The sequence below is a fragment of the Epinephelus lanceolatus genome, chromosome 24, assembly GCF_041903045.1.
Source record: "Epinephelus lanceolatus isolate andai-2023 chromosome 24, ASM4190304v1, whole genome shotgun sequence".
Lineage (NCBI taxonomy): Eukaryota > Metazoa > Chordata > Actinopteri > Perciformes > Serranidae > Epinephelus > Epinephelus lanceolatus.
The window spans coordinates 25,392,501-25,405,000 of NC_135757.1; positions in this window are offsets into that span (position 1 = coordinate 25,392,501).

Sequence of the window (12,500 nt, forward strand, 5' to 3'; positions counted from 1 at the left end):
GTGAAGTGAGCATGGAACACAGGGGATTAATTCCCCCTTTAATGCCTGCCTCCAGCGCTGGGTGGAGGTGGGAGAATGAGGCCTGGGAGGTTGAGAGTCTCCCCCAGAGAGGGGAGAGAAGAGGGAGGGAGACAGAGAGCCAGGGAGCTGGGTGAAGTGAGGGTGGTACAGGGATTAAAGTGTCCCCTAAGATCTGACTCCAGTGCTGGGTGGAGGTGGGAGAATGAGGCCTGGGACGGTGAGAGTCTCCCCCAGAGAGGGGAGAGAAGAGGGAGGGAGGGAGACAGAGAGCCAGAGAGCTGGGTGAAGTGAGGGTGGTACACGGGGGATTAATTCCCCCTTTAATGCCTGCCTCCAGTGCTGGGTGGAGGTGGGAGAATGAGGCCTGGGACGGTGAGAGTCTCCCCCAGAGAGGGGAGAGAAGAGGGAGGGAGACAGAGAGCCAGAGAGCTGGGTGAAGTGAGCATGGAACACAGGGGATTAATTCCCCCTTTAATGCCTGCCTCCAGCGCTGGGTGGAGGTGGGAGAATGAGGCCTGGGAGGTTGAGAGTCTCCCCCAGAGAGGGGAGAGAAGAGGGAGGGAGACAGAGAGCCAGAGAGCTGGGTGAAGTGAGGATGGAACACGGGGGATTAATTCCCCCTTTAATGCCTGCCTCCAGCGCTGGGTGGAGGTGGGAGAATGAGGCCTGGGACGGTGAGAGTCTCCCCCAGAGAGGGGAGAGAAGAGGGAGGGAGGGAGACAGAGAGCCAGAGAGCTGGGTGAAGTGAGCATGGAACACAGGGGATTAATTCCCCCTTTAATGCCTGCCTCCAGCGCTGGGTGGAGGTGGGAGAATGAGGCCTGGGACGGTGAGAGTCTCCCCCAGAGAGGGGAGAGAGGAGGGAGGGAGACAGAGAGCCAGAGAGCTGGGTGAAGTGAGGGTGGTACAGGGATTAAAGTGTCCCCTAAGATCTGACTCCAGTGCTGGGTGGAGGTGGGAGAATGAGGCCTGGGACGGTGAGAGTCTCCCCCAGAGAGGGGAGAGAAGAGGGAGGGAGACAGAGAGCCAGGGAGCTGGGTGAAGTGAGGGTGGTACAGGGATTAAAGTGTCCCCTAAGATCTTACTCCAGTGCTGGGTGGAGGTGGGAGAATGAGGCCTGGGACGGTGAGAGTCTCCCCCAGAGAGGGGAGAGAAGAGGGAGGGAGACAGAGAGCCAGGGAGCTGGGTGAAGTGAGGGTGGTACAGGGATTAAAGTGTCCCCTAAGATCTGACTCCAGTGCTGGGTGGAGGTGGGAGAATGAGGCCTGGGACGGTGAGAGTCTCCCCCAGAGAGGGGAGAGAAGAGGGAGGGAGGGAGACAGAGAGCCAGAGAGCTGGGTGAAGTGAGGGTGGTACACGGGGGATTAATTCCCCCTTTAATGCCTGCCTCCAGTGCTGGGTGGAGGTGGGAGAATGAGGCCTGGGACGGTGAGAGTCTCCCCCAGAGAGGGGAGAGAGGAGGGAGGGAGACAGAGAGCCAGAGAGCTGGGTGAAGTGAGGGTGGTACAGGGATTAAAGTGTCCCCTAAGATCTTACTCCAGTGCTGGGTGGAGGTGGGAGAATGAGGCCTGGGAGGTTGAGAGTCTCCCCCAGAGAGGGGAGAGAGGAGGGAGGGAGACAGAGAGCCAGAGAGCTGGGTGAAGTGAGGGTGGAACACAGGGGATTAATTCCCCCTTTAATGCCTGCCTCCAGCGCTGGGTGGAGGTGGGAGAATGAGGCCTGGGAGGTTGAGAGTCTCCCCCAGAGAGGGGAGAGAGGAGGGAGGGAGACAGAGAGCCAGAGAGCTGGGTGAAGTGAGGGTGGTACAGGGATTAAAGTGTCCCCTAAGATCTTACTCCAGTGCTGGGTGGAGGTGGGAGAATGAGGCCTGGGACGGTGAGAGTCTCCCCCAGAGAGGGGAGAGGAGAGGGAGGGAGACAGAGAGCCAGAGAGCTGGGTGAAGTGAGCGTGGAACACAGGGGATTAATTCCCCCTTTAATGCCTGCCTCCAGCGCTGGGTGGAGGTGGGAGAATGAGGCCTGGGACGGTGAGAGTCTCCCCCAGAGAGGGGAGAGAGGAGGGAGGGAGACAGAGAGCCAGAGAGCTGGGTGAAGTGAGGGTGGTACAGGGATTAAAGTGTCCCCTAAGATCTTACTCCAGTGCTGGGTGGAGGTGGGAGAATGAGGCCTGGGACGGTGAGAGTCTCCCCCAGAGAGGGGAGAGAAGAGGGAGGGAGACAGAGAGCCAGGGAGCTGGGTGAAGTGAGGGTGGTACAGGGATTAAAGTGTCCCCTAAGATCTGACTCCAGTGCTGGGTGGAGGTGGGAGAATGAGGCCTGGGAGGTTGAGAGTTTCCCCCAGAGAGGGGAGAGAGGAGGGAGGGAGACAGAGAGCCAGAGAGCTGGGTGAAGTGAGGGTGGTACAGGGATTAAAGTGTCCCCTAAGATCTGACTCCAGTGCTGGGTGGAGGTGGGAGAATGATGCCTGGGAGGTTGAGAGTCTCCCCCAGAGAGGGGAGAGAGGAGGGAGGGAGACAGAGAGCCAGAGAGCTGGGTGAAGTGAGGGTGGTACAGGGATTAAAGTGTCCCCTAAGATCTGACTCCAGTGCTGGGTGGAGGTGGGAGAATGATGCCTGGGAGGTTGAGAGTCTCCCCCAGAGAGGGGAGAGAGGAGGGAGTGAGACAGAGAGCCAGAGAGCTGGGTGAAGTGAGGGTGGTACAGGGATTAAAGTGTCCCCTAAGATCTTACTCCAGTGCTGGGTGGAGGTGGGAGAATGAGGCCTGGGAGGTTGAGAGTCTCCCCCAGAGAGGGGAGAGAAGAGGGAGGGAGACAGAGAGCCAGAGAGCTGGGTGAAGTGAGGGTGGAACACGGGGGATTAATTCCCCCTTTAATGCCTGCCTCCAGCGCTGGGTGGAGGTGGGAGAATGAGGCCTGGGACGGTGAGAGTCTCCCCCAGAGAGGGGAGAGAAGAGGGAGGGAGACAGAGAGCCAGGGAGCTGGGTGAAGTGAGGGTGGAACACGGGGGATTAATTCCCCCTTTAATGCCTGCCTCCAGCGCTGGGTGGAGGTGGGAGAATGAGGCCTGGGACGGTGAGAGTCTCCCCCAGAGAGGGGAGAGAAGAGGGAGGGAGACAGAGAGCCAGGGAGCTGGGTGAAGTGAGGGTGGAACACGGGGGATTAATTCCCCCTTTAATGCCTGCCTCCAGCGCTGGGTGGAGGTGGGAGAATGAGGCCTGGGACGGTGAGAGTCTCCCCCAGAGAGGGGAGAGAAGAGGGAGGGAGACAGAGAGCCAGGGAGCTGGGTGAAGTGAGGGTGGTACAGGGATTAAAGTGTCCCCTAAGATCTGACTCCAGTGCTGGGTGGAGGTGGGAGAATGAGGCCTGGGACGGTGAGAGTCTCCCCCAGAGAGGGGAGAGAAGAGGGAGGGAGGGAGACAGAGAGCCAGAGAGCTGGGTGAAGTGAGCATGGAACACAGGGGATTAATTCCCCCTTTAATGCCTGCCTCCAGCGCTGGGTGGAGGTGGGAGAATGAGGCCTGGGACGGTGAGAGTCTCCCCCAGAGAGGGGAGAGAAGAGGGAGGGAGGGAGACAGAGAGCCAGAGAGCTGGGTGAAGTGAGCATGGAACACAGGGGATTAATTCCCCCTTTAATGCCTGCCTCCAGCGCTGGGTGGAGGTGGGAGAATGAGGCCTGGGACGGTGAGAGTCTCCCCCAGAGAGGGGAGAGAAGAGGGAGGGAGGGAGACAGAGAGCCAGAGAGCTGGGTGAAGTGAGCATGGAACACAGGGGATTAATTCCCCCTTTAATGCCTGCCTCCAGCGCTGGGTGGAGGTGGGAGAATGAGGCCTGGGACGGTGAGAGTCTCCCCCAGAGAGGGGAGAGAAGAGGGAGGGAGGGAGACAGAGAGCCAGAGAGCTGGGTGAAGTGAGCATGGAACACAGGGGATTAATTCCCCCTTTAATGCCTGCCTCCAGCGCTGGGTGGAGGTGGGAGAATGAGGCCTGGGAGGTTGAGAGTCTCCCCCAGAGAGGGGAGAGAAGAGGGAGGGAGGGAGACAGAGAGCCAGAGAGCTGGGTGAAGTGAGCATGGAACACAGGGGATTAATTCCCCCTTTAATGCCTGCCTCCAGCGCTGGGTGGAGGTGGGAGAATGAGGCCTGGGAGGTTGAGAGTTTCCCCCAGAGAGGGGAGAGAGGAGGGAGGGAGACAGAGAGCCAGAGAGCTGGGTGAAGTGAGGGTGGTACAGGGATTAAAGTGTCCCCTAAGATCTGACTCCAGTGCTGGGTGGAGGTGGGAGAATGATGCCTGGGAGGTTGAGAGTCTCCCCCAGAGAGGGGAGAGAGGAGGGAGGGAGACAGAGAGCCAGAGAGCTGGGTGAAGTGAGGGTGGTACAGGGATTAAAGTGTCCCCTAAGATCTGACTCCAGTGCTGGGTGGAGGTGGGAGAATGATGCCTGGGAGGTTGAGAGTCTCCCCCAGAGAGGGGAGAGAGGAGGGAGTGAGACAGAGAGCCAGAGAGCTGGGTGAAGTGAGGGTGGTACAGGGATTAAAGTGTCCCCTAAGATCTTACTCCAGTGCTGGGTGGAGGTGGGAGAATGAGGCCTGGGAGGTTGAGAGTCTCCCCCAGAGAGGGGAGAGAAGAGGGAGGGAGACAGAGAGCCAGAGAGCTGGGTGAAGTGAGGGTGGAACACGGGGGATTAATTCCCCCTTTAATGCCTGCCTCCAGCGCTGGGTGGAGGTGGGAGAATGAGGCCTGGGACGGTGAGAGTCTCCCCCAGAGAGGGGAGAGAAGAGGGAGGGAGACAGAGAGCCAGGGAGCTGGGTGAAGTGAGGGTGGAACACGGGGGATTAATTCCCCCTTTAATGCCTGCCTCCAGCGCTGGGTGGAGGTGGGAGAATGAGGCCTGGGACGGTGAGAGTCTCCCCCAGAGAGGGGAGAGAAGAGGGAGGGAGACAGAGAGCCAGGGAGCTGGGTGAAGTGAGGGTGGTACAGGGATTAAAGTGTCCCCTAAGATCTGACTCCAGTGCTGGGTGGAGGTGGGAGAATGAGGCCTGGGACGGTGAGAGTCTCCCCCAGAGAGGGGAGAGGAGAGGGAGGGAGGGAGACAGAGAGCCAGAGAGCTGGGTGAAGTGAGCATGGAACACAGGGGATTAATTCCCCCTTTAATGCCTGCCTCCAGCGCTGGGTGGAGGTGGGAGAATGAGGCCTGGGAGGTTGAGAGTCTCCCCCAGAGAGGGGAGAGAAGAGGGAGGGAGACAGAGAGCCAGAGAGCTGGGTGAAGTGAGCATGGAACACAGGGGATTAATTCCCCCTTTAATGCCTGCCTCCAGCGCTGGGTGGAGGTGGGAGAATGAGGCCTGGGAGGTTGAGAGTCTCCCCCAGAGAGGGGAGAGAAGAGGGAGGGAGACAGAGAGCCAGAGAGCTGGGTGAAGTGAGGGTGGAACACGGGGGATTAATTCCCCCTTTAATGCCTGCCTCCAGCGCTGGGTGGAGGTGGGAGAATGAGGCCTGGGACGGTGAGAGTCTCCCCCAGAGAGGGGAGAGAAGAGGGAGGGAGACAGAGAGCCAGGGAGCTGGGTGAAGTGAGGGTGGAACACGGGGGATTAATTCCCCCTTTAATGCCTGCCTCCAGCGCTGGGTGGAGGTGGGAGAATGAGGCCTGGGACGGTGAGAGTCTCCCCCAGAGAGGGGAGAGAAGAGGGAGGGAGACAGAGAGCCAGGGAGCTGGGTGAAGTGAGGGTGGAACACGGGGGATTAATTCCCCCTTTAATGCCTGCCTCCAGCGCTGGGTGGAGGTGGGAGAATGAGGCCTGGGACGGTGAGAGTCTCCCCCAGAGAGGGGAGAGAAGAGGGAGGGAGACAGAGAGCCAGGGAGCTGGGTGAAGTGAGGGTGGTACAGGGATTAAAGTGTCCCCTAAGATCTGACTCCAGTGCTGGGTGGAGGTGGGAGAATGAGGCCTGGGACGGTGAGAGTCTCCCCCAGAGAGGGGAGAGGAGAGGGAGGGAGGGAGACAGAGAGCCAGAGAGCTGGGTGAAGTGAGCATGGAACACAGGGGATTAATTCCCCCTTTAATGCCTGCCTCCAGCGCTGGGTGGAGGTGGGAGAATGAGGCCTGGGAGGTTGAGAGTCTCCCCCAGAGAGGGGAGAGAAGAGGGAGGGAGACAGAGAGCCAGAGAGCTGGGTGAAGTGAGCATGGAACACAGGGGATTAATTCCCCCTTTAATGCCTGCCTCCAGCGCTGGGTGGAGGTGGGAGAATGAGGCCTGGGACGGTGAGAGTCTCCCCCAGAGAGGGGAGAGAAGAGGGAGGGAGGGAGACAGAGAGCCAGAGAGCTGGGTGAAGTGAGGATGGAACACAGGGGATTAATTCCCCCTTTAATGCCTGCCTCCAGCGCTGGGTGGAGGTGGGAGAATGAGGCCTGGGACGGTGAGAGTCTCCCCCAGAGAGGGGAGAGAAGAGGGAGGGAGGGAGACAGAGAGCCAGAGAGCTGGGTGAAGTGAGGATGGAACACAGGGGATTAATTCCCCCTTTAATGCCTGCCTCCAGCGCTGGGTGGAGGTGGGAGAATGAGGCCTGGGAGGTTGAGAGTCTCCCCCAGAGAGGGGAGAGAAGAGGGAGGGAGGGAGACAGAGAGCCAGAGAGCTGGGTGAAGTGAGCATGGAACACAGGGGATTAATTCCCCCTTTAATGCCTGCCTCCAGCGCTGGGTGGAGGTGGGAGAATGAGGCCTGGGACGGTGAGAGTCTCCCCCAGAGAGGGGAGAGAAGAGGGAGGGAGGGAGACAGAGAGCCAGAGAGCTGGGTGAAGTGAGGATGGAACACAGGGGATTAATTCCCCCTTTAATGCCTGCCTCCAGCGCTGGGTGGAGGTGGGAGAATGAGGCCTGGGAGGTTGAGAGTCTCCCCCAGAGAGGGGAGAGAAGAGGGAGGGAGACAGAGAGCCAGGGAGCTGGGTGAAGTGAGGGTGGTACAGGGATTAAAGTGTCCCCTAAGATCTGACTCCAGTGCTGGGTGGAGGTGGGAGAATGAGGCCTGGGACGGTGAGAGTCTCCCCCAGAGAGGGGAGAGAAGAGGGAGGGAGGGAGACAGAGAGCCAGAGAGCTGGGTGAAGTGAGGGTGGTACACGGGGGATTAATTCCCCCTTTAATGCCTGCCTCCAGTGCTGGGTGGAGGTGGGAGAATGAGGCCTGGGACGGTGAGAGTCTCCCCCAGAGAGGGGAGAGAAGAGGGAGGGAGACAGAGAGCCAGAGAGCTGGGTGAAGTGAGCATGGAACACAGGGGATTAATTCCCCCTTTAATGCCTGCCTCCAGCGCTGGGTGGAGGTGGGAGAATGAGGCCTGGGAGGTTGAGAGTCTCCCCCAGAGAGGGGAGAGAAGAGGGAGGGAGACAGAGAGCCAGAGAGCTGGGTGAAGTGAGGATGGAACACGGGGGATTAATTCCCCCTTTAATGCCTGCCTCCAGCGCTGGGTGGAGGTGGGAGAATGAGGCCTGGGACGGTGAGAGTCTCCCCCAGAGAGGGGAGAGAAGAGGGAGGGAGGGAGACAGAGAGCCAGAGAGCTGGGTGAAGTGAGCATGGAACACAGGGGATTAATTCCCCCTTTAATGCCTGCCTCCAGCGCTGGGTGGAGGTGGGAGAATGAGGCCTGGGACGGTGAGAGTCTCCCCCAGAGAGGGGAGAGAGGAGGGAGGGAGACAGAGAGCCAGAGAGCTGGGTGAAGTGAGGGTGGTACAGGGATTAAAGTGTCCCCTAAGATCTGACTCCAGTGCTGGGTGGAGGTGGGAGAATGAGGCCTGGGACGGTGAGAGTCTCCCCCAGAGAGGGGAGAGAAGAGGGAGGGAGACAGAGAGCCAGGGAGCTGGGTGAAGTGAGGGTGGTACAGGGATTAAAGTGTCCCCTAAGATCTTACTCCAGTGCTGGGTGGAGGTGGGAGAATGAGGCCTGGGACGGTGAGAGTCTCCCCCAGAGAGGGGAGAGAAGAGGGAGGGAGACAGAGAGCCAGGGAGCTGGGTGAAGTGAGGGTGGTACAGGGATTAAAGTGTCCCCTAAGATCTGACTCCAGTGCTGGGTGGAGGTGGGAGAATGAGGCCTGGGACGGTGAGAGTCTCCCCCAGAGAGGGGAGAGAAGAGGGAGGGAGGGAGACAGAGAGCCAGAGAGCTGGGTGAAGTGAGGGTGGTACACGGGGGATTAATTCCCCCTTTAATGCCTGCCTCCAGTGCTGGGTGGAGGTGGGAGAATGAGGCCTGGGACGGTGAGAGTCTCCCCCAGAGAGGGGAGAGAAGAGGGAGGGAGACAGAGAGCCAGAGAGCTGGGTGAAGTGAGCATGGAACACAGGGGATTAATTCCCCCTTTAATGCCTGCCTCCAGCGCTGGGTGGAGGTGGGAGAATGAGGCCTGGGAGGTTGAGAGTCTCCCCCAGAGAGGGGAGAGAAGAGGGAGGGAGACAGAGAGCCAGAGAGCTGGGTGAAGTGAGGGTGGAACACAGGGGATTAATTCCCCCTTTAATGCCTGCCTCCAGCGCTTGGTGGAGGTGGGAGAATGATGCCTGGGACGGTGAGAGTCTCCCCCAGAGAGGGGAGAGAGGAGGGAGGGAGACAGAGAGCCAGAGAGCTGGGTGAAGTGAGGGTGGTACAGGGATTAAAGTGTCCCCTAAGATCTTACTCCAGTGCTGGGTGGAGGTGGGAGAATGAGGCCTGGGACGGTGAGAGTCTCCCCCAGAGAGGGGAGAGAAGAGGGAGGGAGACAGAGAGCCAGAGAGCTGGGTGAAGTGAGGGTGGAACACAGGGGATTAATTCCCCCTTTAATGCCTGCCTCCAGCGCTGGGTGGAGGTGGGAGAGTGATGCCTGGGAGGTTGAGAGTCTCCCCCAGAGAGGGGAGAGAGGAGGGAGGGAGACAGAGAGCCAGAGAGCTGGGTGAAGTGAGGGTGGAACACAGGGGATTAATTCCCCCTTTAATGCCTGCCTCCAGCGCTGGGTGGAGGTGGGAGAATGAGGCCTGGGAGGTTGAGAGTCTCCCCCAGAGAGGGGAGAGAGGAGGGAGGGAGACAGAGAGCCAGAGAGCTGGGTGAAGTGAGGGTGGTACAGGGATTAAAGTGTCCCCTAAGATCTTACTCCAGTGCTGGGTGGAGGTGGGAGAATGAGGCCTGGGACGGTGAGAGTCTCCCCCAGAGAGGGGAGAGGAGAGGGAGGGAGACAGAGAGCCAGAGAGCTGGGTGAAGTGAGGGTGGTACACGGGGGATTAATTCCCCCTTTAATGCCTGCCTCCAGTGCTGGGTGGAGGTGGGAGAATGAGGCCTGGGACGGTGAGAGTCTCCCCCAGAGAGGGGAGAGAAGAGGGAGGGAGGGAGACAGAGAGCCAGAGAGCTGGGTGAAGTGAGGGTGGTACACGGGGGATTAATTCCCCCTTTAATGCCTGCCTCCAGTGCTGGGTGGAGGTGGGAGAATGAGGCCTGGGACGGTGAGAGTCTCCCCCAGAGAGGGGAGAGAAGAGGGAGGGAGACAGAGAGCCAGAGAGCTGGGTGAAGTGAGCATGGAACACAGGGGATTAATTCCCCCTTTAATGCCTGCCTCCAGCGCTGGGTGGAGGTGGGAGAATGAGGCCTGGGACGGTGAGAGTCTCCCCCAGAGAGGGGAGAGAAGAGGGAGGGAGGGAGACAGAGAGCCAGAGAGCTGGGTGAAGTGAGGGTGGTACACGGGGGATTAATTCCCCCTTTAATGCCTGCCTCCAGTGCTGGGTGGAGGTGGGAGAATGAGGCCTGGGACGGTGAGAGTCTCCCCCAGAGAGGGGAGAGAAGAGGGAGGGAGACAGAGAGCCAGAGAGCTGGGTGAAGTGAGCATGGAACACAGGGGATTAATTCCCCCTTTAATGCCTGCCTCCAGCGCTGGGTGGAGGTGGGAGAATGAGGCCTGGGAGGTTGAGAGTCTCCCCCAGAGAGGGGAGAGAAGAGGGAGGGAGACAGAGAGCCAGAGAGCTGGGTGAAGTGAGGATGGAACACAGGGGATTAATTCCCCCTTTAATGCCTGCCTCCAGCGCTGGGTGGAGGTGGGAGAATGAGGCCTGGGAGGTTGAGAGTCTCCCCCAGAGAGGGGAGAGAAGAGGGAGGGAGACAGAGAGCCAGAGAGCTGGGTGAAGTGAGGATGGAACACAGGGGATTAATTCCCCCTTTAATGCCTGCCTCCAGCGCTGGGTGGAGGTGGGAGAATGAGGCCTGGGACGGTGAGAGTCTCCCCCAGAGAGGGGAGAGAAGAGGGAGGGAGGGAGACAGAGAGCCAGAGAGCTGGGTGAAGTGAGCATGGAACACAGGGGATTAATTCCCCCTTTAATGCCTGCCTCCAGCGCTGGGTGGAGGTGGGAGAATGAGGCCTGGGACGGTGAGAGTCTCCCCCAGAGAGGGGAGAGGAGAGGGAGGGAGACAGAGAGCCAGAGAGCTGGGTGAAGTGAGGGTGGAACACAGGGGATAAATTCCCCCTTTAATGCCTGCCTCCAGTGCTGGGTGGAGGTGAGATAGGCGGAGGGCGGCGGGTCGGTCGGGGCCAGCGAGAGCCGAGCCCCGGGGGTGCCTGGCGCGAGCGGGGGCTCCGTGGGGCGCGTGGGGGCCGAGCACCGGTGGGGTCCACCCTTTGGCCGGGCCCGGGGGCCCGTGACCGGGTCGGCGGCGGCCGTTGCGGCGCTCCCCGGCCACGGGGCAGTGAAATGGACAGCCTGGCAAAGGCTGGGCGGAAACGGAGCTCATGCCCCCTTTAATGTCTGTCAAGGGTGAGGAGGGGCGGCGGGTCCGTCGGGGCCAGCGAGAGCCGAGCCCCGGGGGTGCCTGGCGCGAGCGGGGGCTCCGTGGGGCGCGTGGGGGCCGAGCACCGGTGGGGTCCACCCTTTGGCCGGGCCCGGGGGCCCGTGACCGGGTCGGCGGCGGCCGTTGCGGCGCTCCCCGGCCTCGGGGCAGTGAAATGGACAGCCTGGCAAAGGCTGGGCGGAAACGGAGCTCATGCCCCCTTTAATGTCTGTCAAGGGTGAGGAGGGGCGGCGGGTCCGTCGGGGCCAGCGAGAGCCGAGCCCCGGGGGTGCCTGGCGCGAGCGGGGGCTCCGTGGGGCGCGTGGGGGCCGAGCACCGGTGGGGTCCACCCTTTGGCCGGGCCCGGGGGCCCGTGACCGGCTCGGCGGCGGCCGTTGCGGCGCTCCCCGGCCACGGGGCAGTGAAATGGACAGCCTGGCAAAGGCTGGGCGGAAACGGAGCTCATGCCCCCTTTAATGTCTGTCACCAGTGCTTGGCGGAGGTGCGAGAGGCGGAGATCGGAGGCTCCCAGAGAGGGGAGAGGGAAAAATGGATGAAAATAGGGTAAAACAGGAGAAAGCCTCCCTCCCTCCCTCCCTCCCTCCTCTATTTCATTTGTTTTTCTTTCCCCCAGGGCTTCATCCAGCAGGGAGGTCGGAGGCTTCCAGCCAGGCGAGAGGGAGAGATGTGAGAAAATCGGATAAAATAGAGTGAGCTTTCTCCCTCGGTTATTTCCCGTGTTTAAACCAAAGCGGCCGGAGTGGAGTACCAGGGGCGCGAGTGTGGGACGGGTGAAGTGCCCGGGGTAAGCGGCCGGAGCTCCGGCCGCTTCCCCGGCGCCTTCTCCCCGTCAAACACTTGGAAAAATCTCAGCAGCGGTGATTTCCATCCAGCAGGGAGGTCGGAGGCTTCCAGCCAGGCGAGAGGGAGAGATGTGAGAAAATCGGATGAAATAGAGTGAGCTTTCTCCCTCGGTTATTTCCCGTGTTTAAACCAAAGCGGCCGGAGCGGAGTACCAGGGGCGCGAGTGTGGGACGGGTGAAGTGCCCGGGGTAAGCGGCCGGAGCTCCGGCCGCTTCCCCGGCGCCTTCTCCCCGTCAAACACTTGGAAAAATCTCAGCAGCGGTGATTTCCATCCAGCAGGGAGGTCGGAGGCTTCCAGCCAGGCGAGAGGGAGAGATGTGAGAAAATCGGATGAAATAGAGTGAGCTTTCTCCCTCGGTTATTTCCCGTGTTTAAACCAAAGCGGCCGGAGCGGAGTACCAGGGGCGCGAGTGTGGGACGGGAGAAGTGCCCGGGGTAAGCGGCCGGAGCTCCGGCTGAAAAATTTCAGCAGCGGTGATTTCCAAACCTCTAAGTTTGAGACGGGGAGAAGGCGCGGGGTAAGCGGCGGAGCTCCGGCCGCTTCCCCGGCGCCTTCTCCCCGTCAAACACTTAGAAAAATTTCAGCAGCGGTGATTTCCAAACCTCTAAGTTTGAGACGGGGAGAAGGCGCGGGCGGAAGCGGGTAGAGGTCCGCCGCCTCCCCTTCTCCCTCCCGTCTGACACAGTTAGGGGCGGTTTTCCAAGCTACCCTCCGCACGATTTGAGAAACCTGGTTTTTGAAAAGTGGGACCTCCAGAGAAGCTGTCCCAGCGGCCTCCCAGCTCGTTCCCCAGGCAGGGGAGGCCCCATATCGGCCAGAGTCGGCCGTCACAACAGCCTCATGAGCTCCAGGCACAGACAGACACACA